Source organism: Heterocephalus glaber, unplaced genomic scaffold (assembly GCF_053883595.1).
Source record: "Heterocephalus glaber isolate CG9 unplaced genomic scaffold, H.glaber_assembly_v1.0 deba00001724, whole genome shotgun sequence".
In the NCBI taxonomy this organism is placed as follows: Eukaryota; Metazoa; Chordata; class Mammalia; order Rodentia; family Bathyergidae; genus Heterocephalus; species Heterocephalus glaber.
In genome coordinates this window covers 4545161-4572564 of record NW_028258435.1, presented here as the reverse complement: position 1 = coordinate 4572564, position 27404 = coordinate 4545161, and the positions used below count along the sequence as shown (strand labels likewise).

At 49.7% G+C, this 27404-nt stretch overlaps 1 pseudogene; it reads right to left on the bottom strand.

The window, feature by feature from the left end:
• Positions 1–14348: 14348 nt before the first annotated feature.
• On the bottom strand, positions 14349–17211 carry LOC101726031 (tubulin beta chain pseudogene; annotated as a pseudogene).
• Between the last annotated feature and the right edge of the window lie 10193 nt (positions 17212–27404).

Genomic DNA, 27404 nt, shown 5'->3' with positions numbered 1-27404 from the left:
TGGCCCGGGATGCGGGACTCAGCCTTGGGCTCTCAGCTGGTTGTGCTGGCCCTGTCTGGGCAGTGGCTTCCTGTGCACTTCCCACTTATGCCAGCCGTCTGCTCCTCAGAGTTTTCTCTTCTTCCTCCTCCTCTTCTTCTCTTCCTCCTTCCTTTTTCCCCCCCATCATTGTAGATTGAACCCAAGGCCTTCACACTGAGATGCCTCCCCAGCCCTTTTTATTATTTTTTATTTTGAGGCAAGGTCTCACTAAGTCACTAAGTTACAGGCTGATCTTGAACTTGGGATCCTCCTCCCTCAGCCTCTCAGAGCACTGGCTTCACAGGTGTGTACCACCATGCCCTGCTCACCTCATTGTTCTTACCCTTTTCCTCTGGTCTGTGTTTCTCTTGCTCTGCAATTTCTCCAGGTTGGTTTCAGGGGCGGACCCACAAGGTAGCCACTGACCCTTTCCAACCCTTCTGGCTTTGCCTTCCTGTGGAACTCACCTTGCTGCCTCCCTCCAAACCCACTTGTGTTTTACAGTTTCCTGTGATTGACCCTGGAATCCAACTAATCTTGATCAGCGCTTTAGTTTCAATTGGGAGGGAAATTTCTTAATCGCTGGCTTCCAACATGAGGTTGATCTAATAAGGAAGAAATCACTCTGGCTTAATTTTTCCTGCTCCTTGTGACTATTTTAAAAAATATAAAGTCTATAGGCTGTAATTATATACCAGTAGAGGTTTCAAGGCTTTTGAAAATGTCTTATTTCCTAATTGTAGGTATCTGGTTGGTGTAATGGGCATTTTTTTTTCATATGTGGTGAAAAAGCTAAGGATTTACAAAAATTAAATATGGTATTGAAGTCGTGACTGCTTCAGGGTGTAATTACTGGCTATGACAGCTTCTGTTCAACTCCTGCGTTAGCTTGGGAGCCCCAAGCCTGGGAGGAAACAGCCAGAGAAAAGAGCATTAGGATTTGGACCAGAAGGTCCTGGGTTCAAGTCCTGGCTCTGCCCCTTACCACATGCAGTACCAATCAAGGCTTGTGACTTCCCCTTCTTTACTTTCTGCAGATATAAATGTTCCTATTTCTACCGCATGGGATTGTGGGAAGGTGTCAGCCGTTACTGTTTGCCTGACGGAAGTGAATACCATCTTAGGTTTCCAAAGTGATCATAGTAAACTACACCATGAAGGACTTGAATGTCTTTTCTCACCCAGTTTATCCATAATCTGCAAAGCTGAACAGATCTTTTTTTTTTTTTTTGGTACTGGGGATCGAACTCGGGACCTTGCACTTGTGAGGCAGGCACCGGAACCATTGAGCTAAATCCCCGGCCCAACAGATCCTTCAAATAGAGGGAGGGGCATGTGTTTTTTCACAAATGACCATGGAACCCAGCTCAGCTCAGCTTCTGCAATGTCCCCAGAAAACCAGAATGTGCCAGCCGTCCAGTAGGGAGGGCCCAGTCTGCCTGTGGCCTGGATGTTAGCAAGAGGGAGATCTCAGTGTCCAGCCTAAGGAAGAGTGTGGCAGAGAAGCTTAGAACTGCAGGTGTGGGAGAAGGCTGGCTTGTGGAGGGGCTCTGCATCAGTTGGGTTCCCTAGAGAATCAACAGAAAATATATGCATAATTATGCAAGGGGCTTTGTTAGGTAGCTTTCAGGATCAGAGGCAGGAGCGTGCCCTGAAGAGCTGGAGACCAAGGTCCAAGGTATGACGAAGCCTGGAATTCTTCCAAAATGGAGGCTACTTCCTTCTCTCCCTTTTATCCAATCCAGGCTACAATTGGCCAGTGCCATACACCTCGGCGGCGAGTCTTCCCCCCAGTTTGCTAGCCTCCATGTCAATCATCCACAGACACACCCAGAACTGTGCTCCACCAATCAGCTAGGCAGTTCTGACTCCCTTCTTCCTTGGAGGGTGTGCGCTGTGGTAGCCGGGCTGCCATGAAGACCCCTGGGAGGCCCCAGGTCTCAGCTGTCTGATCTCTGTGGTCCTTCTATTTGGAGTTCCAAATTAATGCTCTGAAATCCTTTTTCATGCTCCCAACAGCTTCTCCAGGGCTTAGGTATAGGCAGTTGGACTCCTTGGGGATCAGCAAAGTGGGGGATCTGGTTTATCCCCCCCTGCCCCCAGGCAGTGAACCCAGGGCCTTTGCATAGGCCTTTGCCTGTGTCCTGAAGCACACTGGGAACCTGTAGGCCAGGAGCCTGTTCCTGGGACAGTGCCAGGCCCTACTGGGGCCCGGGAGACGCGACATCTTGCAGAGTAAGCACCAGATGCAGCTTTGAGAGGAGCAGCTAAGAATGGAATAGGGAGGGTGGATGCCATGGTTCCATCTCCCCTATGGTTGTCACGGTTACCAGAACCTCACGTTCCTTAGTAACCACTCCTCCTGAAATAGCCTCCATGGGTACCAGCAGCTAGCCGAACCCCGTGACACACTCAGCTTTTGCACATTTTCAGGGCCCTTCACAAGCACCATTTTATAGATGAGACAACGGCAGGGGAGGGGCGCTGGCCCCAAATGTACAGCAAATGTCAGGACTGAAAGGGACCCGGGGTCTTCTGAGGCCAGGGATTGTGGCTTTGAACTCTCCCTGCACAGCCTCCTGCCTCTCAGTGCTCAAGATATTTGTGTATTTATTTATTTTTGCAGTGGTGGTGATTGAATCCAGGGCCTTCACACTGAGATGCATCTCTAGGCTGTTGTCGTTTTTTGTTTTGAGACAGGGTCTCTCTAAATCATTCAGTTTCCGAGGTTGGGTTTAACTTGCAATCCTCCTGCTTCAGCCTTCCAGAGTGCTGGGATGATACCATCATACTCAGCTTCAGTGCTAGAGCTTTGTTCTATGCAGAAGGGACATGTTGGACCCACAGTCTGCCCAGAAAGTCTGAGGTGCTGGGCTGAGGTTCTACCAGGCAGAGAGTACCATGCTGGGCCTCACCCTCTCCTTGCCATCAGAAGCCCAGTTTGTACGAAGCCTGGGGGTTCTGTGCTCCGTGGGCCTTCCCTTACCCTGGGTGGGGTGAAGGAGGAGAACCCCATTCCCTGGGCCAGTGGCTGTTCAAGTGTGAACTTGTGGCTGGGTCCCAGGCAATGGAGGCCACCCCAGGAGAATCCTGGAAAAGGTGCTTCTCTCCTAAGAGACACCAGGCAGAAATGCCCTCGTCTGCTGCTCTTCCTCTGCAGGTGATATCACCTGTTTGTTGCCCGCAAGGAGGTTGCTGTTGGGCCACTTTCTGCAGCAGCTCTGGAGTCCTCTTTCCTGAGGCTATTTAGCTGCACTGTCCTGGCGGCCTCGATGTCCTGAATGGATTCAAAATGTCCTGAATGGATTCTCCTTTTCATGGTCATTGTGGCTTTGGGGAAGAGCCAGAAGTCTCACAGTGCCACATCTGGGGCTCTGTGGATGAGGCCCATGGTGGATGAGGACACGGTGTCATATGTTTATGAGCTGCCTTTCTGTTGGATGGTGCTCGGCAGCAGCAGTCACTGTATTTGTGGTCTAACCTGGAAAAGACCCACAGGACAGAGGACTCCAGAGCTGCTGCAGGAAGTGGTGAGGACGATGGGACGAGTGTGTGCAAAGGGAGAGGAGGGTTTGCGGGGATTCCTGGATATGCGTCTTTTACTATAATACATTTGTTAAAATGTAAGCATTCACCGTGTGTGTGTGTGTGTGTGTGTGTGTGTTTGTGTGTGTGTGTTTTGAGCTCCCCGTACAGTATAAAAGGCCCAGCTTCACAGAGCACATCTGCATGGGGCTCTTCTGTTGGGAGCCTAGATTGCTTGCAGGGTGACCAGGAGGGGACTGGAGAAAGGCCCCATCTCTGTAGGTGGTAGGGCCCCTCTGAGATGTTGGAAGACCCCTCTGTGGGCACACAGCAATGTGAGTCTATTGTTTCTGACAGAACTGTCTGCACTGCCACATCCATACGTGTTTGGAGCTCAAGAACACATGTGTCAGCAGTTGCTTGTTTTTTTTAGCTGTTCTATAATTTCTTTGTCTGATTCCCAAGCATGCATTGGAGTTAATGAAACAATTACATTATTAAAGCACTTAGACATTTAGCAGACAATGTGCTGGGGTTTGCATGGGATAATTAGGTGTTGGGAAAAACCATTTGTAAGTGAGTTCCATGGACACTGCAGCACTGTCCCTCGGGACCACTTCCCAGAAAAAAATTGAGATCAGAAACAAGCCCCTCGGTGTGTTTTGGTCAAAGCCAAACGCATTTCTATTTCCAGTGGACTGGCTTATGAAACACTCAAAATATAGATCTGAAACTCTGCTTCTAAAGTGCTCACGTCTCCTGAGAAGGCTGAAATCATTTTTTGGCTTGAAGTAGAGTAAGATGCCGAAGCCCAAGGACTTGTGGCGGCAGAGCTGATGCCCTCTGAGGGACTGGGCTTCCTTCCAGTTCCTCGCGGATCTGATCCATCACTGATTTGGAGCTCTGCTTTTGCTGATGGAGAAGTTGAGGCTTTAGGATACGGGGAGGGTGTGGAAGGGACAGGGCTAGGGACTCTCAGAGGAGTGAGGAGAGAGCTTGCAGCACGAATCTGTTGCCTCGGCTCTATTTCCTGCTGGCGATCTTGCCCCGCAGTGCCATGGTTCAGCAAAGTGAACAGCTCATCTCAGGCTCTGGAACAGGGGCTCAGAGTCAGGCAGCATTCCAGTTGAGTCAGGGCCCAAAGTCGCCCCTGTTCTGTGTGCCATGCTGACCCACCTGCGGGGTTCCATGAGCTGTCTGGCAGGGCTCTGGAAGCACCTGGAGGGGTGGACGGGACATGGGATTTGGAGCCGGAAGATTGGGGTTCAGGTTGTGGCTTGGCCACTCACTAGCAACCTGGCCTTGGATTCGCCACGCAGCCCCTCTGAGGCTGTTTGCCTCTTCTCTCCCACGGAGCCAGTTGTGACGCCCATGGGCCCTGAAGGTGCAAGAACTGTGAAGCAGGCTGCACCTGCCCTGGCATCGAGTGTCCCCGGAGGGTGTGATGAACGTCACAGGACCCTGGAGCCCTGTTGCGTGCTGGTAAAAGGCAGCGTGGCTCAACCTCGGAGAGAAATTTGCCTCCTTCTCTGGTTCTGCCCTGTTAACTTAGCACAACTTGGAGGAGCTGAAACAGTGGAGTGTGTCTCTTGGGGCCTGGACTGAGTCACCACCGGGTCGCAGAGCAGCCCTGTCCCCCACTGGGTCCTCGAAATGACCTTGATGATCGGGGGCACCAGGAGACAGGTGAACAGGAGAGGAAAATGTACTTTCCTCCCCACATCCCCCTTCCTCCCTCGCCCAGTCCTCCTCCTCCTTATTTTTGTGTTATTTCCGTCTCTGGCGGATGTTCAAATGGCTCTAATTATTTATTTGTCATTTTGCATTTAATTGTTTGCCCATACATTGATTCACTTATTTAGCACAATTTATTCACGCGCACGCACTTGTTTAGATGTGGCACTGACGTGGGAACTGGGGACCAGCAGCGGGGCCGGAGGAAGGCTGCTGCTCAGCAAGGCGGGGCGGGGGGTACTCCCCAGCTCCTTCCTGCGGAATGGGGGCAGGGACCCCGTTTGCCCAGTGCTGGGGTACAAACCCCATGTGTGCAAAACTCTGTTCACAGGAAGACCAGAGGGGCTCATCATGGAGTGGGTGCGTCCAGAGAGGACGAGACAATGCCACTGGGGCTGGGCAGCTGAGGGGGGGAGACTTGCTTTAAGGGATTCTTGGGGCACCCGGGGAGCAACTGCACCCCATTAAATGCTTGATGAGGGAGGTGAGACAGCAGGCTCCAGTTTCCAGTTGCCCTATAAATGCTATGATGTCCTCGGGAGAGCTATTTATTTTAGAGCTATTTATTTTCCTCTAAAAGGCTGAGCAGTGGGGAAAGGAACGTGGAGATCTTGTTCGTTCATCACCGAGCTGATAGAGAAATCTCATACCTGAGCTGTGCCAAAGGTGGAAGTCTGGGCTCCGGTCAGAACGCCTCCACTTCTCTCTGCACACCCACACGGTGGAAGGAGGGAGCCCTGAGGCCCCTTCCTGTGAGGGCACAAACTCCCGGGCACCCCGTGAGCTCAGTGACTCAGAATCTCCTCCTGAAAGGCCCTGCCCCTGTGCAGTCGCATGGGGCACAGTGAGCCACCATCTATGAAATTGGGGCTCACAGTGCAGACAAACCCAAGCTGGGTCTGCAGCGGCTGACAGAGCTCGGCTCTGGGAATGAAAGACCGGGGTTCACAACCTGAGGCAGGAGGATCCCAAATTTGAGCCTAGCCTGGGTAATTTAGTGACTTAGTGAGATCCTATCTCAAAAAAAAGAAGAGGGCTGGGAATGCCGCTCAGTGCAAACGTTCTGGGTTGAACCCCCAGGTGGGGAAAAAGACTACAGTGTCACTAGTCCCACACACCCACGAGCCAGCTTAAGAACCAGAAGGTGGCCGGCACCTCCGTGTGCCCCAGGTGCCCGAGTGGGGACTTGTACTCAAATTCCCCTGCTGACTGGCTTGTGGGGAGCCCTAGGCCCAAGCAGCCCCTGCCTTGGCCCCTTGAGATCTTTAAGCACGTCTTAACCCGGCTCCAGGCTTTGAGGTGGGTTTTAGGCCACTGCAGGTGTGGACGGCAGCAGCTGCTGCCCTCCCGCTACGCAGGCCTTGGTGTCCCCATTTTTACAATAGGCCAGATGAGGAGGGCACCCTGCCGGGGTCAGAAGCAGCACCCCACACGGCTCCTTGCCCACCACCCCAGTCCCTGCTCACTTGCGAGCCAGCACCCAGTGCCTCTGCCATCGCACAGATCTTTTGTAATTGGGCCGTGAACTGCTCAGTTTGGAAAGGGACACAGTGGACAGGGTGTTCATTTCCTGGGGCTGTCACAGCAAATCGCTATGCACTGGGTGGCTTAGAGCAACAGACATGTGTCCCATCACTGTTCTGGGGACTCCAGGCTCCAAATAAAGCTGTCAGCCTGGCCCTGTCCCTCTCAGACCCTGAACAGAGCCCTTTCTTGTGGCGGCTGCAGCTTCCTCCTCTTCCTCTTCCTCCCCTCCTCTTCCTTCATTTGGTACTGCAGGCTGAACCCAGGGCTTTCGCACCAAGTCTCCATCCCTGGGCCTTTCTATTCTGACGCAGGGTCTTGCTAAGTCACTAAATTGCCCAGGCTGTGCTCCAACTTGTGACCCTCCTGCCTCAGCCTCCCATAGTGCTGGGATCACAGGTGTGTGCCACCACACCTGACTCTATCTCATGCTTTTATACAACTTGTCACCCCAGAGTAAAGTGTTGCACTGCAATGCTGTGACGTCACCCAGTAAGAACATTCTCAGCTCTGTTCTGATTGTCCAAGACCAACCATCTGGTGCTGACTGAAGAGTTATTAGAGTTATTATGTAGGCACAATTGGAGTTGTACTCACAGCTCTTGTTTTACTTTCCCTTCGCTGTCACCTTCTTCTTCCTCTCCCCCTCCTCCTTCTTCTTCCTCTTCCTCTTCCTCCTCCTCTTTCCTCTTCCGCTTCCTCTTCCTCCTCCTCCTCCTCCTCCTCCTCCTCCTCTTCTTCTTCTTCTTCTTCTTCTTCTTCTTCTTCTTCTTCTTCTTCTTCTTCTTCTTCTTCTTCTTCTTCTTCTTCTTCTTCTTCTCTTTCTTCAATTCCTCCTTTACCTCTTTCTTTTACTTTAAGTGAATATTCTCCAACGTAACAATTATACTGCCCTGGTGATCTTCCCTGTATTTGGCGGAGTTATTTCCCAAGTGGTTACTCTAGAATTCACCATATACAAAAATAAGACCTAACCAGGGGCGAGGATTTAGCTCAGTGGTTTTGCCACCTGGTGCACAAACACAAGGACCTGAGTTTGATCCCCGGTACCAAAAAAAAGACCTAACCAGAAAATAATCAGACTTGAAAATAAGATATCAAAAATTCCAGTCCCTGGCAAAAAAACAGACCTGAGGATCAGTGGTATAGATTAGAAAATGCAGAAACAACTTCAGACATACTCAGCTACCTCATCTTTGAAAAAGGAGCCAACCATCTTCACTGGAGGAAAGATAGCCTTTTTAATAAATGGTGTTGGAAAAACTGGATTTTAACCTGCCAAAGATTAAAACTAGACCCATATCTATCACCATGCACTAGACTGAGATCAAAGTGGATTAAAGATCTAAATATTAAGACAGAAACACTAAACTTACTGGAAGATAAGTTAGGTAGAACTCTTGAAGACATTGGCATAGGAAAAGACTTTATGAATAAAACCTCACAGCATGGGAATTAGCACAAAGAATCAACAACTGGGATCTCATCTTATTAAAAAGCTTCTGCACTGCAAGAGAAACCACCAACAGAGCTAAGAGACAATCTACAATGTGGGAAAAAAATTTTAGCAGCTGTATCTTAGATGAAGAACTACTATTTAGAATATATAAAGAACTGAAAAAAAATCAACCCCCCCAAATTCAAAGACCCAATTCAAAAATGGGCATCTGAGATGAACAGGCATTTCTCAGACAAAGAAGTAAAAGTTGCAAATAAATATATGAAAAAATGTTCAACATCACTGGTCATTCGAGAGATGCAGATGAAAACAACACTGAGCTTCCACCTCACCCCAGAAAGAATGGCTGCCATCAAGAAATCAACCAATAACAAATGCTGGCGGGGGTGTGGGGAGGAAGGAACCCTTCTCCATTGTTGGTGGGAGTGCAGACTGGTGGAACCACTGTGGAAATCAGTATGGAGATACCTCAAAGAATTAGGCTTAGAGGTCCCATTTGACCCAGCTACTCGCCTGCTGAGTATCTTCCCCAAAGAATTAAAACACTCATTTCACAGTGATATATGTGCACCCATGTTCACAGCAGCACAGTTTGTAATAGCTAAAGCTTGGAAACAGCCCAAATGCCCATTAACTGGAAACTGGATAAAGAAGATGTGGTGTTTTTTTTTATAAAATGGAGTACTACTCAGCCATAAAGAATGAGAAACTAGAGATATTTATAGTTAAATGGATGCATATTGAAGCCATACTCTTAAGTGAAATAAATAGGACACACATGTGTAAATACCAAATAGTTTCCCTAGTGTGAGAAACTGAAAGTGTAAATAAGGGTTAAAATGATTAAAATGAATAATTGATAATTTGAAATAGGAAGAAAAGGTCCAAAAGGGTAGGGGTGGTGGAAGGGGAAGGGGAAAGGAAAGAAGGGAAAGGAAAAATTATGAGAAAAGAAAAAAATGGAAATGATATCTATGTAAATAGGGAAGGGTGGATTGGGTGAAGGGCGCACAGGTAATGGGGAAAAAATAAAGATACATCATGTACAGGTATAAGGACCCAATGATAAATGTAAATGTATTGTATATCTAAAATGTACCAATAAAAAAATTTAAGAAAGAAAACAAATGCCAGTCCCAATCACCTTGCCTTACCTGCCTTATAGAGCAGCCACCAAGCCAGAGAACAATGAGGTTTAATCTTCTGCATGACATGGGCCATCGCTGTGGTAAAGACTGGTGCTAATTTTCAGGGTAGGTCTTATTTTGGGGGAAATATGAATCCAGTCAGAATCCACTTTAGGGTTAGGCTAACTTAAGTCCTACATGGTTCTATTGTATTTTCCATCTTTTTGTGTTACTGTTTAATATTTTTCATCTACTTACTTTACAAATGCAACAACACATGGCCGTATTATTACATTACATAATATTGTATCTTAAAGAAGCTAAGGAAGTAAAGCAAGCACATGTTTCTAGCCTTTGTTATATTAGACTCATAGCTCCTATTTCTGATCCTCTTCATTTGTTCCTGTTAATCAGTTACCATATGGACACTTTTTCTCTGCTCAATATAGCTCTGTCCCCACCCACCTTGTTTGTACTGATATTGATGAATATGCTTCATTGCTAGATGTCACAGGCCTCAAAATACAAGGAAGTACATATGGCTTTGCCCAATTGCTTTTAAAATCAGCGAATTGGAGAAAGGAAGAGAACCATGCATCCTTCATGTCTTCTGTAAATCCATAATTACCTGTGGCTGTGTTTCTTCCTTTTCATGGGGCTTTGAATTGGGTTCTTGAATTGTCTGCTTCCGGTGTGCAGAATTTGTTGGTCCTTCCTATCTAACAGCACATCCTTCTCCTTGCCTGTCTGGGCAGGCCTTTGCCTTTACCCCTGAAATATAGCTGTGCTCAGTGTGGCTTCTTTGACCACTTTGAGGCCTTCACCTGTGGTTCCATTGTGTCCCAGCCCCATCGTCTTGAAGAGAAGTCAGCTGTCAGTCTCCTTCTGCTTCCCCTGAAAACAATGATTTGCTTTTCTCAGCACCTCTCAAGATTTTCCCCTTGTCCTGGCCTAGCATGTTTACTCTGACACATGTATCTGTCTGTGGGTATCTTTGTGTCCCTCCTACAGCAGACTGTATTGAGCTTAGATGTGTCAAGGTTTTCCATCAAGTTTGGCAAAGATTTTCACTATTATTTTATTTTCCTTTCCTTTCCTTTCCTTTCCTTTCCTTTCTCCATTTTCTTACTTTGGCCCTTCCCTTTCCCCCTTTCCTCTCTTCTCTTCCCTTTTTGTTTTCTTATGCTGGGAATTGAACCCAGGGCCTTCACACTGAGCTATATCCAGCCAGCCCCTTTTTTGTTTTTGAGACAGGATTTCACTAGGTCACTAAGTTGCCCAGGCTGGCCTCAAACATGTGATCCACCTGCCTTAGCCTCCCCATGTGCTGGGATTACAGGTGCACACCATCACACCTGGCCTCAAATGTCCTCTTTCTACACAAACATCAGTCCTGTCAAATTAAGAGCCACCCCAAGGGCCCCAGGGCCTCCCCCACAACCTGGGGCTCTCAGGAAAGGTGGCTGTGGAGCAGGAAACAGCCTTGAAGACACTCTGTCCCATAACGTTCTGCCATGCTGGTCACAAAACCCAGGGCTTCTTGATTGTCAGGCAAGTCCTCTACTGCAGAGCTACACCCCAGCCCTAGAGTTTCTTTATGCTTCCTGTTTTGGGCTCTTTTACAACAGGTGAACAAAAGTATGTGGGGGTTGTTGAGCTGCTTCTGACCTAGGAAAAGCCAGAGATTTCCCACTTATGGTTCTTTTCAGTTCCATTTTCAGGACTGAGGAATTTGCCAGGGAGATTGGAGCTGCTGCATGGTGCAGCTGAGCCTTGAGCCTGTGTCTGTGATCACAGCTTTTTGGGGCCAGCAGGCAGCATTTGCACTCACCAGGCTGGGAGTTGTCTCCTGTCAGGTAGGAGCAATCTGGGCACTGGTGCTAGCACACACACTCAACCAACTATCTTGATGACTTTGTTTGTCCTACAGGGTTTGGGATATGTGCCAGCTCACCTGGCAGGCAAGATGGAGGTGATGACCAAGATGGCCATAGTCATGTCAAGCCGGGTCCTGACAGTAGCATTAAGTGTGGTACCTGGAGCATGGCAGGAGGGGTGTACCCAATGTCTGGGAGTCATGAGGGATGTGTGGATGTTGACTGAAGAGGTGATTGACATCCTGAAGGTGGGAGTCTGGCTAAAAACCTGTGCAGCTGGCTCAGAGTCCCCACAAGTCCCTAGACTGCGGGCCCAGATCAGCACCCAAATACTCCGCCATCTTCCCTTGTATGTGCAGAAAGGAAGAGCTCAGCAGGGCAGAGAAGGGACCTGCTTGGTGTTGTCCTTCTCTCAAGCAGGAAGTGCCTGTGCACGCACAGCCTGGAGCCTGCTCCCCACACCCTGCACACTTGCGGGGTGGGAGTAGTGTGGTATGGACAGACTGCAGATGACCCTCATTTCAAAGTCAGTGTTCCCCAGGAGGTGGAGGAACGGAGTCCTCCAAAGCTCAAATAGTGTGATTTATGCAAAAATCAGACTCAGGATAAATGAGTCCTGCTCTCATTTTAAACCATCAAAATCAAGGTCACTTTGTGCAGCTGTTTGTTTGGTGCAGGCAAAGCTTCGAGACTGCACATGAGCCCATGACGGGTTTGTCACTATTCCCCCCTGCTGGAGGCTCTGAGGGACCATGTCAGGTCCCTCCCTGTTCCGAAGCCACTGTGGGAAGCTTTTCTCAGAGCTCTCTGGGACCCAAGGGCTGCAGCTTGGGCTGCCTCTATTTAAGGGGAATCTTCCCACCTGCTAATACTCAACCCTTGCCTTCCAGCAGGTCTCTGCAAGTTCACAGTTCTCCTTCCAGTGGGATGTCTCTGCTGGGAGGCCAGGATTGCAACTTCTACAAGGACTTCACTGTCTTGTAGTTCAGTGACTATGTGTGGATTTGGGGTGTGAGTGTGAGCACGTATACGCATGTGTGCAATGTGGCTGGGGAGGGAATAGTCATGGTGCACAACCTGGGGTGAGGCAGCAGGCAGCTTTAAAGCTCCGCTGCTTGTGGGATAGGCAGGTGGCCAATAACAGGACCAAGTCAGCAATGATCATTTAAGGGATTTTTCTATCATGGAGGAATATTTTAGGAATCACTCCAGATTCAGACTGTGGCTGCCTGGAGAAATGCAGGGGCCCATTGGGACTGAAAGAGAGTTCTTCTATTATGCCTTGGTTCAAGAACAGAAAAAATCAGGGCCAGCAAGCATGGTGGCACACTCCTATAGTCCTGGCACTGGGAAGGCTGAGGCAGGAAGATCTTTGCATGTTTGAGGCCATCATGGACTACATGGCAAGCAAGACTCTGTCTCAAAAAAGCTTCAAAAAGACAGGGTGATGAAAAGCAAGAAAAATCAGCCACACAATAGAGAGGAAAGTGTTCCCAAGGACAGAAATGTGGGATTCAAACTTGGGTTGTACTGTTCACTCTACTCTCTCCTGCAGGAAGTCCACAGGGAGCATCTGGGGTGCAGTGGAGCTTGACAGGAAAGTCCTCTGTGTCTCCGTCCACACTTGGCACCCCCTGAGCGGGGTCCCCTGGGTCACCGTCCCCACAGCCAGTCCCAACAGGGGGAGGGGACCCCAGCCAGCTGTCACCCAAGCCAAAGGTGAGCCTCTTTCCTGGGCTGCCTCCATTTTATTTTCATTTTCCTCTGGCTGGTACAGACAGACATCTTCTTGACATTTAAAATCCAGCCCCAGGTTTTGTTGTGTTTTACTAGAATTTTTCTGGTGTTGTTTTTTCTTCCTCAGGGCCACGCACTGGGTATATTAGTCAGCATGAACCGCTGTGACAGAATACCATGGAATGGGTTGGTTAATGAGCAGAAATTTATTCTCTCCCAGTTCTGGAGCCAGAAGTCCAACATCAAGGTTCTGGCTGAGGCTGTGTGTGGTGAGCCTGTCCTCCCAGTGAGCCCTCTCATGGACTCGTGTCCTTCTTTGTGTTCTTGGTACCCGGGATTGAACTCGGGACCTTGCGCTCGTGAGGCAGGCGGCCTTCATTTTTTTGAGACAGGATCTCACTGTGTAGCCCAGGCTTGCCTCGAACTCGCAGCGACCCTCCTGCCTCAGTTTCCCCAGTGCTGGGATGACAGGGGTGGCAGGCGCACACCCCCATGCCCAGCTTCCTTCCTCTGCTTACAAGGCCAACCCTCCTGTTACCCCACTTAGCCTGAATTGCTTTCTTAGAGGCCAAATACAGCCACATTGTGGGTTAGGGCTGCAGTACCAGAATTTGGGGACAGGGACACAGATAGTCCATCCATAGTACTGGGATTCACTGGCTTTTTTTTTGTTTGTTTGAATTCCCATTTATTTTTGGCTCTTGGGGCAATGTTGTCTTTTCAATATGAAAGAAAGCAAGTTCAACACAAAATAGAAATCTGAAGTGCAGGACAGGACAAAAATCAAGAGTGGGGGAAATAGCAAGAGATGAGATATGCAAAAGAGGGGATTTCCTTGCCCAGCTGGGGAGTGACCCGGACAGGAAGGTGGCCATGTGCACCTTGCACGACTCACATGCTCTGTGGGGATGGGAAGGGCATTCCCAGAGGCTTAGGGGCACCGGCAGGCTTCCCCTCCAAAGGGAAAGGGGCGCTCTGGACAGCCGAGAGGGAGATAAATGGAGAGAATACTGTTCACCCCTCTCTTGAAGCTGAGACAGGGCCTAAATGGACGTGGAAGCGGGGACTCCCCCTTCCCACACTGCCCCAGAATGGAAACAGGCCATCCTTCTTGTACTGACCTCTACTCTACCTTTCCCTTGGACTCAGGATGGTGGACGTTATACGGGTTTTCAGCACCTGGCTGGTTCTAAATGAGAATTATTCTGAAGTCAGATATATTAACTGGACAGTGAGAAGTGGGTGCCAGCAGAAAATACAAAGTCACCTAGAATGACAGAAATCTAGGACTGCCAGAGTAGAGAGAAAGAGGAGACATCCCACAAACAAGTATTTATTGAGGGCCTACTCTGTGCCAGGCGCTGTTCTACACCCCCCAAAGAAAAAAGAGGCAGCAAACAAATGGTGAAGGTGAGGGACGGGTGAGGGGCCTGAGGTGAGGGGCCTGAGGTGAGGGGCCTGAGGTGAGGGGGCTCCGGCCCAGGCCTCCTCTTCGGCCTCCTCCCGAAATCCTCCTCCTCCTCGGCCGTGGCGTCCTGGCACTGCAGGTACTCGGACACCAGGTCATTCATGTTGCTCTCGGCCTCGGTGAACTCCATCTCGTCCATGCCCTCGCCCGTGTACCCGTGCAGGAAGGCCTTGCGCCGGAACATGGCCGTGAACGGCTCCGAGATGCGCTTGAACAGCTCCTGGATGGCCGTGCTGTCGCCGATGAAGGTCACGGCCATCTTCAGGCCGCGGGGCGGGATGTCGCACGCGGCCGTCTTCACGCTGTTGGGGATCCACTCCACGAAGTAGCTGCTGTTCTTGTTCTGCACGTTCAGCATCTGCTCGTCCACCTCCTTCATGGACATGCGGCCCCGGAAGACGGCAGCCACCGTCAGGTAGCGGCCGTGGCGCAGGTCGCAGGCGACCATCACGTTCTTGGCATCGAAGACCTGCTGGGTGAGCTCGGGCCCCGTGAGGGCGCGGTACTGCGGGCTTCCTCGGCTGGTGAGGGGCGCGAAGCCAGGGATGAAGAAGTGGAGCCGCGGGAAGGGCACCATGCTGACAGCCAGCTTGCGGAGGTCAGCACTGAGCTGGCCGGGGAAGCGCAGGCAGGTGGTGACGCCGCTCATGGTGGCAGAGACGAGGTGGTTGAGGTCCCCCTAGGTGGGTGTGGTCAGCTTGAGGGTGCGGAAGCAGATGTCGCACAGCGCCTCGTTGTCGATGCAGTAGGTCTCGTCGGTGTTCTCCACCAGCTGGTGCACGGAGAGGTGGCGTTGTAGGGCTCGACCACGGTGTCGGACACTTTGGGCGAGGGCCCCATGCGGAAGGTGTTCATGATGCGGTCGGGGTGCTCCTCGCGGATCTTGCTGATGAGCACGGTGCCCATGCCGGAGCCTGTGCCGCCCCGCAGCGAGTGGCTCAGCTGGAAGCCCTGCAGGCAGTCGCAGCTCTCTGCCTCCCTCCGCACCACGTCCAGGACCGAGTCCACCAGCTCAGGCCCCTCTGTGTAGTGGCCCTTCGCCCAGTTGTTGCCTGCCCCGGACTGACCAAAAACAAAGTTGTCTAGTCTGAAGATCTGGCCAAAAGGATCAGAGTGAACAGAGTCCATGGTCCCAGGTTCCAGAGCCACCAAAATAGCATGAGGAACATACTTGCCACCTGTGGCTTCATTGTAGTACACGGAAATTCGGTCCAGCTGCAGGTCACTGTCCCCGTGGTAGGTCCCGGTGGGGTCGATGCCGTGCTCATCGCTGATCACCTCCCAGAACTTGGCACCCATCTGGTTGCCACACTGACTGGCCTGGATGTGCACGATTTCCCTCATGGTTAAAATTAACTACTTTTGCTCGCCTCCAGAAATGTACGGGGCAAGAAAATATGTGGGTTTTTTTCCTCTGCTGGTCGTGGGCTGGAAGGATGGAACGTGCCCCGGACGCTGGAGCAGCAAGATCCGAACGCGACAGCAGGAAGATTCTGAGAGGGATTCACTGGTATTTTAAGACCCAGGGACTAGATGTCAGGAAATAGAAGCTGTCTGTCTATCTATCCTCTATCTATCTACCTTCTGCCTAACTGATTTCCCCTTCTCTTCCCTTTTTCCTTTTACCTTTTCTCTCTGTAGGGCTTAAACTCAGGGCCTTCACACTGAGCTCTTTTTAAATTTTCATTCTGAGACAGGGTCTTAAGTCACTAAGTTGCCCAAGTTAGCCTCAAACCAACAGTCCTCCTGCCTCAGCCTCCCAGAGTTCTGAGGTTTTGTTTTTCTGGACATCTCTGCCTAACACAGGTAGAAATGGCTCATGTGTCAGGCAGCAGGGAAACCCCAGGACGTGTGTGCCTTGTTGGCCCATTCGTTGTCACCTGAGCACGGGCAGCAAAGGCTGATCTCCACTGCCACTGAGAGCAGGGTGACAGTTCCTCTGGGCTGGGTGTGGTTGAGAATCAGTTTCCCCTCCGCATTACCAAACGCTGGGAGTCTCTGTCCTGTATCTCCTGGGACCTCTCCTGGAGATCCAGAGGGCTGGGCGGGACCTCTCAACCCTGTAACCCAGTGCTGGGGGCGGGAGAGCCCAGGTCTAGTCTGCTCAGTGCGGTCGGTGGGGTCTGTGCACTCCAGCGACCCAGCAGACTGGGCTGTCGGGCAGCATCAAAGTTCTTGCTGAGAATGGCCTGGGTGTGGGGAGGCGCGGATGGAAGGTCCTGCTCTGCTATCTCGAGTCCACTCTGCTGAGCCTCAAATCCCCTCCCCATGTTTGTCTCTGCCTGGATGTAATTAGCACCGGCCACAGCGGCTGGGATGGAGGGGCAGCCCTCTCTCTGGCAAATACTGTCTCCCAAGAAGTGTCTGGTGCCATGGAACTGTGATCCCAGCACTCTGTGAGGCTGAGGCAGGACAGTCAAAAGGTTGAGCCCAGCCTGAGCAACTTAGAGAGATGGGGTCTCAAAAGAAAATAGAACAAGGGTGGGGATGGAGCTCAGTGTGAAGGCCCTGGGTTCAATCTCCAGGACTGAAAAAAAAGTGTCTAGTGTCTGGGAAGAGTGTGTCTGACTTGGAGAGTTTAAGGATGATTTTCTAAGAGGGAGAGGCAGGTGGTGTTTATCTGCCTAATGTCTCTGAGTTTACATATTTGATTGCAGCAAGCGTCTGCACAGATGCCTGGCAAGCATGGAAACTTGCTTTGTTTAACAAAGACCCACAGCCCTGCACATTAAGGCCAAATCCAGGCATGACCGTTCACTCTGCTTCCTTTAACTCGGCGGAGTGTTCCAAGGCAGAAGTGTTAGGCAGATAGTTAGACATTAGCAGGTCGGAGGGACAGAAGGGGGTGGGCTCCTAATCAGCCTGCACGAAGACTTTCAAATATGATCTGCTTGTAATCATGTTAGGTCTCAGAGCCATCGACCCCACAGGACACGGAGACATCTTAGGGTCACATGCAGGGCACTGTCCTTCTGAAGCCCTTCAGATACTCTTCTCTGTCCACATTACAGCAAGCTCCACCTGGACTTCTGCATGGCGAGGGGCCAGTTCCTGGCTGTGTCGGGACCTGGCTTCTGGGGACACTGCGACCCGTCACATGCAGAAGGGGTGGTGCCCTCCGCGGTCCCTGCTGGAAGAGTGACTTAGTGACCAGAGCGGTGGAGGCAGGGCAGGTCAGTGCTGTCCAGAGAGGCTGTGCACCTCATGCAGGGACATCCAGCCCGAGGCAACAATCCGGGAAGGTGGACAGGGTTATCCAAGGGTGATGGTGGGCTGGCTGAGGCAGGTGGGCAGGGCCTAGGAGGGAGGCCTGGGCAGGGACTCAGTTCCCAGGCCAGGACTAAAGTGACCAGTGGGTGCAGTGAGGATGAGCTCAAAGGTTTTCTCAGCATCCTGGAGCTCAGCACCACCTGTCCATCCTAAAGCCTGGGGTCTGCTTGGCCCCTCTTTCCCACCTTTTACCCAGCCCCTTGCAGGACATGAAGACACACTGCTTCTGCCAATAGAAGGGATTTGTCCCTGTCTTGCCACTTTCCTGTTGAGGGAACAATAACCGGATACTTGCAACTTAAATGAGGAGAGATTTATTTGGTTCATGGTTTCAGTGGGTTCAGTCCATGGTCAGCTGTTCTAAGGCAGGAGCATCATGGTGGAAGGGCCTGGCGGAAGGAAACTGCTCACCTCATGGCAGCCAGGAAGCAGTGAGGGAAGGGAGGAGCCAGGGACAAGGACGCACCCTTCCAGGTCTCACCCCAGTGACCTCCTCCCACCAGGCCCCACCTCCTACAGCACAGTCAGCCCTGAACTCACCCATGATGGATCCACTGATGAGCACAGCGCCCCCTGATCTATCACCTTCCACATACAGGAGACTTTTGGGGGGATATTTTAGATCTAAACCAGAACAATTTTAGAGTAGTTTTAATTTCATAGCAAAACTGATAGAATGTACAGAGCTCCCTACACACCTTTCCTCCAGCTTCTGTCATGGACAACGTCATCCATTAGACTTTGTGCATTTGTTCCACTTGATAAATCTTCACTAATGTCCACAGTTTGCATTAGGGCTAATCGTACACTCTATGGGCTTTTCCAAATATATAATGATACACACCTACCATTGTAGAACCATTCACTGTAACTTCACTGCCCCATAAATCCTGCATGTTTCACCTGTTCATCCCTCTCTCCTTCCTAATCCCCAGCAACCACTAACTTTCTTGTGTTCGCCATCGTTTTGTCCTTTCCAAAATGTCCTGTAGATGGAATCATACAGAATGTAGCCTTTTCAGATTGGCTTCTTTTATGGAGTAAAATGCATTTAAGTTTCTTCCATTTGTTTTCATGGCTTGATAGTTCATTTCTTTTAGAACTGAATAATATTCTATTTCCTCAATTTACCATATTTTATCTACTCCTGGATGTCTTGGTTGGTTCCAAGTTTTAACAATTGAATAAAATTGCTATAAACGTCTGCATTGAGGTTTTCATGAAGACGTAAAATTTCCATTTATCTGATTAAAATACAAGGATTATATTATATGAAATTAAATTATAAAGATCATAAATTGCTGGACCATATGGTGAGAATATATTTAGTTTTGTAAGAAATCACTAAATTCTCTCTCTGAGTGTCTGTACCATTTTATGCTCTCATCAGCAATGAACAAGAGTTTCCTGTCACTCTACTCTCTCATCAACATTTTGTGTTGTTGGTGTTTCATTTATTTATGTTGTTTGTTTTTTTTGAGACAGAGTCTCACTATGTAATTTTTTTTTTTTTTTTTTTGGTGCCAGAAATCAAACTCAAGGCCTCATACTTGGCAGGCAGGTGCCGAGCCACTGAGCTATATCCCCAACCCTTCACTATGTAGTCCAGGCTGGCCTTGAATTTGCAGTGATTCTCCTGCCTCAGCCTCCTGAGTGCTGGGATTGTATGTGTGCGCCACCAGACCTGGTATGTTGTTGAGGTTTTGAGCTTGGGGACATTGTAATAGATACGCAGTGCCATCCCCTTGTCATTTTAATTTATGATCTTCTGACGACTGTAACACTGAGCATATTTCCATGTGTTTAGTTGCCTTCTGTCTATATTCTTTGGAGAGGTGTCTGTTCAGGTGTTTTGATCATTTTAATTGGGTTGTTAATATTTTCTTATCATTGCATATAAGATATTCTGTATACAGCATATTTTTGATAAATAGCAGATGTATCTTTTGCAAATATTTTCCCCTAGTTCGCAGTTCATCTTCTCATTCTCTTGACAATGTCCTTTGTAGACCGGAAGTTTAAATTTTAGCACAAAGCAATTTATCAGTTTTTTCTGTCATAGATTGTATCTTTATCGCATCTTCACCATACCCCAAATCTCCCACATTTCTCCCATGTTACCTTTTAGGAATTTTATAGTTTTGTATTTTGTGTTTAGGTCTAGGATCCATTTTGAGTTAAGTTTTGCAAATCAGCCTATATCTAAATTCATTTCTCTTGCATATGGATGTCCAGTTGTTCTGGTATCATTTTGAAAAGCCTATCTTTTTTTTTTCGTACTGGGGACTCCAAGTCGGGACCTTGTGCTTTCAGGGCAGACGGGAACCACTGAGCTAAGTGTCTGGCAGAAAAGCCTATCTTTTTTTTTTTTGGTACCAGGGATCGAACTTGGGTCCTTGTGCTTATGCAGCAGGTGGTGAAACCACTGAGCTAAATCCCCAGCCCCAAGCCTATCTTTTTTATCAGTGTATGTTGGAGACGCATGCTAAATACACCCGAGGTGGGGCATTAGTGTGCGTACACATCCCATCCCGATCCTTTCCCTCCCCAACCCCTCCCCTCCATTCCGTTTCCCATTCTTAGCTCTCCTTTCCTTCTCCATAATATCTACCTCCCTGTTTCCTATTGTCTATCTTTTATTTTGTTCTCTCAGTTATTTATACTTTGGGTTTCTCATATAAGAGAAACCATATGATATTTAACCTTCTGTGTCTGACTTATTTCACTTATCATTTGGTCTCCAGGTGCCTCCATTTTGACTCAAACTTCTTCCTCGTTATGGCTGTGTGGATCTGTATCTATATCGCTTCTAACATCTATCATATTGTCCTTATCCATTCATCTGCTGACGAACATATAGGCCCCTTCCAAGATTTAGCTATTATGAGTTGTGCTGCTATAAATATAAATATGGGTGTGCATTTCAACCCCAGTCAGGGTGAATATAACTTTTTTCTTGAGAATTGTTAAACAGCTTTATTAAGCTACAGTTGTCGTGCAATGAACCACACATCCCATACTTGGGAATGGAAATGAGCGACTATGGGAGACCAGATGGGAAGACTGAGGCCTAATGACCTCCTCGGTGAGCACCAGGAAGAAAGGTGACCTGCAAGGTGCTGGCCTGCTGCAGGGAAAAGTGAGATCCTGTTGTTTACCCGACAAGTGCCATGGAGGGAGGGAGGCAGGTGAAGGCTGTGGATCTCTAATTGCTTGTGTCTGTGTCTGAGTGAATAAAGCCAAGGTGCACCAGGCACTCGGGGCTCTCTGTCCAAGGGAGACGTGAGCCCCCGGCCTTCCACGTTTTATCCTGATTCTGTGTCTCTACTTTTCATCCTTGTCACCCCTTGGCTGGGTTCAAGCTCTAGGCTGCTTTCAACAAGTGCCCATGTTACTAGCTTTGCTATGCACTTTGCTCCCTGACCTTTGGCAATCTGGAAACCGACGGATGTGAATCTGCAGCTCTCTTCCTTGTTTGCCAATTGTTTACAATGAATATATATGAATTTTTTTTTTTTTTTGGTACCGGGGGTCAAACTCCGGCCCTTGCGCTTGCACGGCAGGCGGTGAAACCACTGAGGTAAATCCCCGGCCCTGAATATATATGAATTTTGCAATATAAGGGAAAACGCTAAGGGATTTGTTTCAAAATAGTTTCTTTCAATTGTTTTGTTTACCTTCCTGGTGTGTGTGCATGTGCGTGTATGTGTTACGGGGGAACGAACCCAGGGCCTTTGCACTGAGCTACATCCTCAGTATAGGGAATGGGAATGGGGACATTAGCATAGACCTGCAGTCTCCTGTGAGGCACTACAACACAAGCTGGTAAGAGCAAAGGAAGAAACAAGAATTAGAACTGGGTCTTGGGGCTGATCAGTGCTGCTCTGGGGAGAAAAGACAAGGGGCACCAAAGGCACCCAGAATTTTATTGACTGCAAGAATGGGAAGGTAAGAAGGGTATGCTTTGAAGACATTTAGTGGCACAGTGTGAAGTGTCCTGAAGCAGTTGGCTGGAAGCATCTGGCGATGGCTGATATGCAGGCAGGGATGTAAAGGGGGAAGCCACTGCTTGTCTTGCCTGGAGAGATCAAGGGTACTGAGACTGGGTTGTGATTAATTAGTCTGCTAATATTGGGCAGAGATGTCTGCTACACCCCAGCACTACAAAAATTTATTTTATTTTTATTTTTTTGGTACCGGGGATCGAACTCAGGTCTTTGCGCTTGCGCAGCAGGTGGCGAACCCACTGAGCTAAATCCCCGGCCCAATTTATTTATTTTTTAAAATTTTGAGATAGGGTCTTTTTTTTTTTTTTTTTTGGTACCAGGGATCGAACTTGGGACCTTGTGCTTTTGAGGCAGGCAGCAGAACCACTGAGCTAAATCCCCGGCCCAAGATAGAGTCTTAATAAGTCAGTAAATTTACTCAAGCTAGGTTTGAATTTGAGATCCTCCTGTCTCAGCCTTCCAATGCACTGGGATTACAAGCATGCTCCACCACACATGGCTTCAGTGTACTTGCCTCAGCAACCTCCCTACATGATGAGGGTGTGTGGCCACACTGCTGATGCCCGAGCCTCCAGTGGGAATGGGGGCTGGGACCCCTCCCTCTGCCTTCCTTCGGCCAGCATGTTGCAAACTTTTACAAAACTCTTTCATGCCAACAGTTTATTTGTTCCTATCAGATCAGGTAGTCAGGAAGAAAGGGTCACCAGTTCCATCTTGCTCATGAAAAAGATTGAGGCATGAAAAAGAAAAAAGAAATTTAGGCACTGGGGTTAAAAAAAGAAAACTGGGCATAGTGGTGCACGTCTGTAATTCCAGTACTTGGGAGGCTGAGGTAGGAGGATTGCCATGAGTGCAAGGTCAGCCTGGACTACATAGGGAGACCCTGTCTCACCGCCCCCCGAAAAACAACCAACCAAAAAACCAGAATTTCCTGCTGATTCAGTTTTACATCAGTCTCCTTTCCCTCCGCCTGATTTTATCCAGCACTGCCTCCCACCCACTTGGCCCTGGCCCTTCCGAGAGCAGCGATGGGCGGGGCCTGCGGTCAGTCATTCTCACCTGGGGGGAGGGTCAGGAGTGGAAGGGACAGAAGGGGGCCGGACAGGAGGGGGAGGTAGGGATGCAGCGCTTGCTGCTGCTGAAGCCTGCACAGCCAGTAAAGCAATGCAAAATTTCACAGAGCACTGAACTGAATCTTAATGAAAGATGTTATTAAATTCAGCAAGACACAAAGAAATTCTAACCGAGCAGAACTGATTAGTTCATCAAAAGGGAATAGTTTACAGCCTGCGTGCTTTGCAGTCTAGACAAATCGCTGCGGCACACACGGGCTGGTTTTAATTAGCGTCATGGAAATGAAACAGTTTGTAGCCTAAAATGTTATTGTTCATCAAATAAAAAAACCACATTTAATAAAGAAGAGCACAGCTCAAACAATCGCTTTCCATAATGCTTAAGTAGTTTTATGCTTTAAGTAGTTTAATGCTTTGTGTTTTCTTCCTCCCTTAAATGAAAAACCCAGGAGTTAGACTGCTGCTGTTCTTTGTGTCTAACATGATATTTTTGTGTCCTGGCCCCCAGGCCCTGGGCAGCATGAAAGAAGTCATCTGCAGGGCCAAATATACCACAGCAAGAAATTTTTCATTTTTAGGAAAAAAAAAATCCAGACTTTTTTCCTGGGTACTTTGTGGATGCAGGCTGCTGGCTCAGTTTCTGTGCACCTGTGACCTGCTATGAGAAGGTCGCATCATGGTCTTTGTGGGCATTCGTGTGTGTGTGTGTGCGTGTGTGTGTGTGTGTGTGTGCGTGCGTGCGTGTGTATGGTACTGGGGATCAAATCCATGGTGCTCTGCACTGACCTACGTCTCCAGCTCTTTTCATTTAATTCATTTTTAAAAATTTTGAGACAGGGCCTTGCTAAGTTGTTAAGTTGCCCAGGCAGAAGATGAACTTTCGATCCTCCTGCCTCAGCCTCCCGAAGTCTTTTTGTTTGTGTGTTATTTTATTTAAATCTATGGAATCCCAGCCTAATACAACAGCCAGGTAGGGGCTGTGGGGCCAGAGGACAGGGCCCCTGTCCAGGGGAGCGGGGGGAGACTAGGGAGGGCTTAGCAGGTCCGAAGGCAGCGCTAAGAGGCTGAGCACACTCAGGCCCTGGTAGACGCGAAGGTCCTTATGGCCACAGAGCTACAGAGCTGCACACAGTGAAGTTCCCTGTTGTTCCTTCCCTCCGTGCCTGTGCAGCATGGATGTTCTGTCCCCAGGGGCATAGGCACAGGGGTTAGCCAGTGGGTGGGGCGGGGCGGGGTGGGGTGGGGTGGCGTACCAGACACTGAGTCAGGGTGACACACCCTGGTCCCTGGGGGAAGGGAAGGAGGACATCCTGGGAGTCCTCCTAGCAGAGGCGGAAACACCAAAGACTGAGCTTCGAAGGGTGGGAAATGGAGAGCCCAGAGCTGGGTGAGGCTGTGCTGCAGCAGGAGGGTACAATCTGTGTGGAGGTCACACCGGGCCCTTTCTGCCTCTGCCTGGGTGGCTTCCCTTTTGTTTACCTGGGAGGTCCTGCCCGCTCCTCTCACTGCCCTTTCTATCTGACCTGCCCCATATGGCAGGTGGGAAGGCCCAGCTCACTCCTCAACGCTCACTTCTACTTGACCTGCCCAATATGGCAGCCTGAGAGGCCCTGCCCATTTCCCACACTACCCACTCCTACTTGACCTGCCCAATATGGCAGCCACTGGCCACAATGGGCTAGAAACAAAATGTTATTTATCCATGTAATGGATTATTCTTCAGTCACAAAAAGTAATAGAGCATGGATACATGCAACATCATGGTTGAACCTTAAAAGCATGGAGAGTGAAAGAAACCAGTCACAAAAGTCACTTGCTATAGGATTTCATTTATCTGAAATACCCCAAATAGGGAAACCTGTGGACAGAAAGTAGATTAGTGGCTGCTTGGGCTGGGAGGCTGGGGCTCATGGCTGTAAGGTATATGATTTATTCTTTTTGTTCATTTTTGTTTTTTGAGATATGGTCTTGCTTTGCAGTTCAGGCTGGCCTTGAATTAAGTGATCCTCCTGCCTCAGCCTTCCATGTGCTGGGATTACAGGTATGCACCACCACGCCCAGCTGTACTTGGTTTATTCTTGAGGCGATGAAAATGTTCTTAAACTACATAGTATTTAGGGCTGAACGACCCTGTGAGTATAATCAAAGCACCTGGGTTGTCTGCTGAACACAAGTATGGCATGTGAATTCTCTCTCTCTCTTTCTCCTTTTAAAAAAAATTTTTTTTTTTGAGACAGGGGCTTGCTATGTAGTTCAGGCTGGCCTTGAACTCATTATGGACCCCAGGCTGGCCTTGGACTTGTGGTGATCCTCCTGCCTCAGCCTCCTGAGTGCTGGGGTTAGAGGTATGAGCCACCATGCCTGGCTTCTCCTTCCACTTCTGATCACACACATGTGGTGACCTGAGTGAAATGCTTGCTGGCTGTGGTCCCAGCTTCCCGGGCCCCTCAGTCCTCTGGTCTGCGTGCCTGTGACACCATGCCTTGAGTCCCCTGCTCTCCGAGGCACCAAAAGGCCCTTGGCTGCGAGGCTCCATCACACCCCAGCTCCTCAGGGCCATCTCTGTCTCCAGCTGTCCTAACCATATTTCCTCCCAGCCAAGACTTGCCAATACTGCATTAGCCAGACTTTCTTATTTCAGGTATTCCTGATGCTTGGGGATCTGCAGAGAGACAGCGCCTGCCAGGTCGCCCCACAGCAGGGGGTCCTTCGGTCCCAGTCCAGTCCTCCCCCTGCCCGGCTACCAAGCCCCGGGAGGCCACCGCTGCCATCCCGAGCCCACCCCAATCACGCCCAACGCGCCAGTCCCAGCTGCTCACTGCGCCTCCTGCCTTCTTCAGGGAAGGCCGCGCCTCAGTTTCCCCTCATTCCCGCCTCTGCCTGCTTGAGCCGGTGCTATTCTCAAGGGACATGTGTGTAATACAGGAGTCCTTCTGGGCCCTTGACTTTGCTGTGTCAGCACCCGGCCACCTCCGTGGGTGACAACTGGGTATGGGTGTAACACAGCAGTTTCTCTGGGCCGGGGAGGCCCAGATTTCGGATTCCAGAAGCACTCAGGAGGGAAGGTGCCAAGGGGTGGCGGCGGAACTCATTTGGCCGAGGGGTCTCCACCAGGCACGCAATGCACTCTCCACCCAGTGAGCCAGATGGGGCCCTCAGCGCCCCCTGTCGGGGGATCCAGGAAGCGCACCCCCGTGCCCCCTGTCTCCTTAGCGATTGGCCTGGTGATTGCTATTCCCCTGACACCCTCGTCTTCTCCACGGAGGACAGCTCTGTCCCCGGCCCGGGCAGGGTGTGGAGTGTGAGCGCCATAGGAGCCCAATAAATATTTGAATGCGTGATTCAATGCACGGGTTTTAAAACCCATTAAACTCAGGCCGAGATGCAATCTGGGTTTAGCCCTGCAGAAGCGGCACAGATAGCAGAGAGCAGCTTGGCGTGAATCCAGCTTGGAAGATGGATGGAATCGGGGTAAGTGTGGGGCGGCACCTTGCGCTCAGGCCTGCCTCGGGCCACATCCCACTGGGGACGCAGTGGGAAAATCTCCAAGCACCCAGGGTGCTGGTGGACAGTACCTTACAATAACAGTGTTAATTGTTACCACCCAACCTTTCAGAGCCCCAGCTTCCTGCTCTGGAGGAACTCATCATAGGCTGATTCTAAACGGGAATGAAATAAAATTTGTGAAAAGAAGTTTCACCACGCAATACTTATTTTGTGTGATGTATTCTAATATAATCAGTTTTATAGTCTCTCTCTCTCTCTCTCTCCATATATATATATTTCTCCATACAGGGATTGGGATTGAGCCCAGGGCCTTCACACAAAGCTACATCCCTGGCCCTTTGAAAGCTTTTTAAAAATTGAGACAAGTTCTCCCTAAATTGCTAAGCTGCCCGGGCTGAACTTGAACTTTCCATCCTCCTGCCTCAGCCTCCCAGAGTGCTGGCATTATAGATGTGCACCACCACGACTGACCAAAATACATCCTTAATAGCCTTAAAAAATTAAGATGGTTTGGAGCGTGGCGTTGCACACCTGTTATCCCAGCACTTGGGAGGCTGAGGCAGGAAGATTGCTGTGAGTTTGAGGTCTGCCTGGGCTATACAGTGGGACCTTGTCTCAAAAAAAAAAAAAAATTAAGAGCAGTTTTAGGATCACAGTAAAACTGAAACTAAAGCACAGCTCCCCCCCCCATCTCTATAGCCTCCCCCACCCACATCCCCCGTCAAGGGGTGTACTTACTACCAGGCAGGGACCCACCAGGATGCATCTCGTCACCCCATGTCCACGGCTTACACTGCACGACGTTGTTCCCGCTCTGCAAATTCTGTGGGCTTTGACAAATGTGCGACACGTGTCCACCGTGCCGGTATCAAGCACACATTCACGGCCCTGAAGGCCTTGGGCCCTGCCTGTTCACCCTTCCAGGGGCGGCCGCTCCTGGCTTTGGGAAAGAGAAAGGCCAGCAAGAAGTCCCGGGCAGAATTTAAACCAGCCGGAAGTCAGGGGTTGGGCAGGGCGGCTGGGCTCAGGGGAGGCCACCCCTTTGCTTTGGGCGCTGAGAAGAAGCTGGAGTCCG